The sequence below is a fragment of the Oryzias latipes genome, chromosome 24 (assembly GCF_002234675.1).
Source record: "Oryzias latipes chromosome 24, ASM223467v1".
Lineage (NCBI taxonomy): Eukaryota > Metazoa > Chordata > Actinopteri > Beloniformes > Adrianichthyidae > Oryzias > Oryzias latipes.
Genome location: NC_019882.2, coordinates 21,690,681 through 21,696,345, shown reverse-complemented (window position 1 = coordinate 21,696,345; position 5,665 = coordinate 21,690,681). Strand labels below are relative to the sequence as shown.

At 45.0% G+C, this 5,665-nt stretch overlaps 1 long non-coding RNA gene across 1 annotated transcript; it reads right to left on the bottom strand.

Annotated features, from left to right (window-relative positions):
* Window positions 1-410: 410 nt before the first annotated feature.
* Window positions 411-2,811, bottom strand: LOC110017682. The gene is made up of 2 exons (XR_002293154.2): window positions 665-2,811; window positions 411-590 (listed from the first exon to the last, which is right to left on the bottom strand). It is a non-coding gene; the product is annotated as an uncharacterized LOC110017682 (long non-coding RNA).
* Window positions 2,812-5,665: the final 2,854 nt, after the last annotated feature.

Sequence of the window (5,665 nt, the reverse complement as noted above, 5' to 3'; positions counted from 1 at the left end):
GCGGCTGCGGGGGGGGGGGGGGGTGCCCAATCAGTTACGATGTGCTTCTGTTAATGATCATATCATGTAAATATATGTGTTCAAACAGCTGTGAAAAAAAATAAAATACGGACTATAAATAATTTTCACAACTTCAGTTTGGCGACCGCTTTGGCCGGCGCCACTATGCGACGCATATGCTGCATACCCACTTTTTGCGGACAAACGTGGAGCTACGCTGAGACATAGCAACTCATAAAAATGTGGTTGAATGAATACAGTCTCATTAAAACAACTGCTAAATGTGGTGCACAAATGTTTCCCTGACAATCTACATGCCATTTATACTTACCAGTGTACCTGTCATGGTCTGGCGGAATTTTCTGACCGACCCAAACGCTGGAACCCAGAAGGACACTTGGAGACGTAAGGTGAGTTAAGAGAGTTTAATTCACAGGTGGTGAGTATATAGCAGGATTCTTGATGTGGCGTGGCGGCTGACTGGAGGTTTGTGGCAGGACGATCCAGAGTGCGTGGCTTCGGCTGAATCCAAGGAGGGGAGCGACAGAGGAGGACTGCGACCCGGGGTTCACTCGTGGTGAGGATGATTCCTGAGAGCGGAGCAGAGAGGAACAGTTAGCGAGGCTGGAACTAGACAAAGCATGAGCTGGCCAGACATAAGCACCGTGGGAGGAAAAACGGACTGGCGTCGAAAACAGGTCCTGGATCTCCTTAAGTAGGCGGAGATGGAGATGAGGTGAGTGGAACCAGCTGGTCGCGTCCAGAGCAGAGCAGGAAGGGGGAGGAGGTAGGTAATTGACAGAGGCACCATGTCAGTACCTTTTTAGCTGTCGTCTTCTCGGTAACCGTCTTACATCATGCCTCCACCATACCAAAGTAGTAGTAAAAAGTATTGTACCTGCCATGGATACAGGCGTTCAAAATTGGTCAGGGAAATATATAGTTTGAACAAGTTGAATATCCCACCAATTATTACAAAGCGCAGGACTTCCATTTTTCATTCACTCAATGCTTTTCTTCGCTCTTAAATATTTCACAGTCAACTGTCAGTTCTATCAGAACAACATGGAAGAGTTTGGGAACAACAGCAACTCAGCCACCAAGTGGTAGACCACGTAAACTGATGGAGAGGGGTCAGCGGATGCTGAAGCATAAAGAGGTCGAGGACTTTCTGCAGTCAATTGCTACAGAGCTCCAAACAGACCTTCAGATTTGTCCAAGTCCAGCATGCAGAGAGATTCATGGAACGGTTTCTATGGCCGAGCAGCTGCATCCAAACACACATCACCAAGTGGAATGCAAAGCGTTGATACAGTGGTGGAAAGCACACCGCCACTGGACTCTAGAGCAGTGGAGACGCCTTCTGTGGAGTGACGAATCACGCTTTTCCATCTGTTAATCTGATTGAGGAGTCTGGGTTTGGAGGTTGCTAGGACAACGGTCCATTTTGGACTGCACTGTGCCGAGTGAGAAATTTGGTGGAGGAGGAATTGTGGTGTGGGCTTGTTTTCTGGACTTGGCCCCTTGGTTCCAGTGAAAGGAACATGTAGAAACGCTCAACCTTGTGGACAGCCTTCCCAGAGGAGTTGAAACTGTAATAGCATCAAAAGGTAGACCCACATTATATTGAACTCTATGGGTTAGGAATGGAATGGCAATTCAGTTCACATGTGAGTCATGGCAGGTGAGCCAATACTATTGGTAATATAGTGTACGTCTGTGGCAATCACCAACAAATTTATCAGTTAGTTGTGACAAAGTTCTTACCTGACTGTGGTAAAGACCTGTGAGCTTCATGAAATGAACACTGATAAGGCAATATAACTCAGGGTAGAGACACAAGTCAGTAGGAAAATGAAGTAATGAAAGAGTAAAAGGAAGTCGGGTCATGGCATCTGGAGTTATTGTCCTCTCTTTGTCTTTTTCTTAAATAAACTAACTAAACTCTCCCATTATTTTATTCTGAAGGATTTCTTTTTTCTTTTTATTTTTTTTCTTGTCCTGTCCAACAGCTGAGCAAACAGATGAGAACTGAAAACCTCATTACGGTCGCATTTAGATGTAATACAAATCTAGAAGGGGCGGGGCCTGTCCACACATACACTCAAATGTCACAAACATACCTGTGGGCTCCAAAAATGTAAACATACAAAACATGACAACATGTACACAATACAACTGATGTTCACACATACATACTCATTCATTCAGACCAAAACATGTGAAAAATTTCATTTCAGCTGAAACAGAGACTTAAACATGCTGCATTTGAGAGAGTTTAAAAGACTGAAGTTTAACAGGATAATCATAGATTTAATAGTGATAACTTCTTGTTTTGATCATGTTTCTGACCCTTTGTATCATGGCCAGTGCTCTCTGTTTACTTTTATTTCGACACAATAACTTCAAATTTACCTAAAACATGCTGAAATATAGAAACTTGGTCATGTAATTCTAAATATGAACACATAATGTATTCTTGCTCAAAAACCAAAAGCATGAAATAAAGTACCCACAAGTTTCATCTGTCTGCTGATTATAAACAGTTTCTTCTCCTTAATAGAGTTTTTCTCTGATCTATAAGAAAGTCTTAAAGCTCACGGGATTTCCAAGTCTCTGTCTCACTTTCAATTCTTTGTTTCTCTTCTTGAGTATTGCTCTGGGTAGGGAGTTGAACAGTAAACAGAAATGGCTTGAAATTCCCTTCCATTTGAAGAACAAAAACAGGAACCCAGTTCAGAGCTGTCCACCGTCCCTGTTCAGTGGTGCATGACAAGAGGCTGATCCGCAGGAAGTGTTCTGAGCTCAACTGCTGTGGCTTTCACATTCTGATGGGATGTGGTCATTGCCCCCCCCCCCCCCCCCCCTCTCTTACATGCATGTAAAGAATTATTTAGGATGACTGACCATGCATCACAAACCTATAACACTTCTTTGGAGCCCAACACCTCTGTCCATACAGTGAAAGAGACTTTAGAACAAAATTGCGCTGCTTTTTGTTCTGTGATTTTTTTTTAAATAGCTGTCTAGACATTCTTTTATCAGGTTTGTAGGGACTGTTAAGCTAATTACCTTTAACTAAGCAAGATGGCAGCTTATAAGGGGCTTGGTGTTATACAACAGTCACCAAGTGAATTATTCATACCCCAAAATAATTTTGCCTCAATTTAGGGGGAAAACTGATCAATGTTTTGCTGAATGTGAAGATTGTTATGTCAGGTTGTATCACAACGCTTAAAAACTACAGTCAAAGAGTCAAGAATTATTGGGTTAAAAAAGACTGAAGGGACACTCTCAAAATGTGGTGTTGGTCACGGGGCCTGGGTGAGGGATGTGGCCGTGTTTAAATTGAACTAGCCCACACCCAACCCGGGACCTGTACTTGTCTGTTTCCTGAGACAGGCACCCAGGGACAAAGTTATTGTGGCAGCTAAAGAAAGACACGGTTTAAATGGGAAGGATGTCTGTCTGTCTGTCTGACAGAAGGCAGACGCCTTCATATCAGTGAAGCCAAAGCTACTGGAGTGTCATATAAATTACACACCAGCTCACCCAGCAAACATTGTGAGTCAAGATAGGACAAAAACAAGAACTGAAAAATTAATCAGCGATGATAGTAAGTGGGAGGAAAGTGTTGAGGGGCGAGCCACACATGAAGTTCATTCCAACTGTCGGGCAGGAGGGTGGATCAAATCACCTTTCATCAGGACTGCATGTAAGATAGGGGGCAGTGAATTACTGAAATTAAAGTTTTTTTTCTTTACTTTGTTTTCTTTTTTCGAGTTCAGGTTTTTCACTCTGCAAAGTGATTCAAAATACAGGTTCAGTTGTTGTGGCCTCAGTTTATCTGTTCAACTTTACATTGCTGTTTTTCATGTTAGATATTTAAGTTTGGGCTGGAGGTGTATCATGCTACCTGGGGACAAGAACAATATTATTATTATTATTGATGACTGGTAAATGTGTGAAGTTCATGTCTTGGGGTGTTTATGAAAGTGATCAATCTGTAGGAAAGGTTTAAAATACTGTCTACTCAAAACACATCAAACAGAAGCAGCATTTCTTCAGGAGACTCACTTCCTGCCCAGAGAAGAGTCCAGACTCAGAATGGGATGAGCAGGACAATTATTTCATTCAAGTGTACCCAATGGTCTTTTTATACTTATCAAACAAAATATTAATTTTACTTCAATAAAAAAACATTGAAGAGTTAGAAAGCAGAGTGTCATGGTGCCCGGATCAGTTCCCCTCCCCTCCTCCAGCTGCTCCTCTCCTAACCACCACCAGCTGTCGTCACTCAACCTCATCAAACCCTGCTGTTAAAAGGAGACCTCATCCACCAGCTCATCGCCAGATCATTACCCCTTATGGTGACTAAGCCTGGTCTCAAGTCAGATTTTGCTTTGCTCTCTGTCTTGCATCTCGCCTTTGACTAACCTTGGTCTCCTGCTTCAGGAAACCTTTGCCACGAGTGACATCAGTGGAACTCAGGACTCGCTTCACGGAGCACCGCTGGAGAAATCCCAACACGCCGACCGCGTTCGTACCTCCAGCCACGCCACCAACCACAGCCGCCTCTGGATCACCCTCGGACCTTCGGACCTCATGGGAGAAAAATAATAAATAACCTTCTTACCTGTCACTTACCTGTTTCGTTCTCTGGGTTCCAGCATTTGGGTCTGCCACGCTAAGGAAATCATGACAGAACGATCTGGCCAAACTCCGGACCCAGCTGACCCAGAGGGACTCCGCTTCACCATCAGCCAACAAGGCATCGCCCTGGGCCGTCAAGCCGCCGCGCTGGATCAGATCGCTTCCTCCCAACAGGAGCTTTTTCGTCGGCTGGACGGACTTAGCCAAATGCTAAAGGAGGCTACAGGTCAGTTAGCTTCCCCGGCTACCACGGCTACACTTCCGGCGCCCAACAACGTTGTCACTTCCGCTTCCGCCGAATCTCCGGAAAACATCCGTCTACAGCCAGAGCCGTTTTTCGGCGACGTAGAGACCTGCGGCGGTTTTCTGCTCCAGTGTCATCTGATCTTCCAGCAAGCCCCGAGGTATTACCTTTCAGACCACAGCAAAATCACGCTCATTATCAACTCGCTTCGCAATAAAGCTTTACAGTGGGCTCAAGCTTTCTTGGCGGTCCATCCCATATCCCATTTTTCTTATGAACATTTCCTAGGGGAATTCCAGCTGGTTTTTGACCAACCCAAGAAACAAGAGGAAGCCGCATGTAAACTGCTGGCGCTCAAGCAACGTAACGTCCTGTCTTTGATCATGTTATCGATTTCAGAATCCTGGCTGTGGAGGCTGGATGGTCAGATCCCGCTCTCAAGGGAGTTTTCTACCAATCCCTCAATGAAAACATTAAAGATCATCTCTGCACACAACCTGAGACCTACACCTTCGAGGAGCTCGTCACGGCCGCCCTTCTCTCGGATACCCGTCTACGTGAGCGACAACGTGAAAGACCACCCCCTTCTCGCAAAAGTCCCACCAGATCACCACTCAATGATCCACCACACATTCTTCCGAGCCCACCTTCCGACTCTCATTACAGTTCGGGGGAGGAACCCATGCAGATCGGACATTCCAGGCTAACCCCAGAGGAATGACAGAGACGTCGCTTGGAAGGTGCGTGTTTCTACTGTGGAAAGACTGG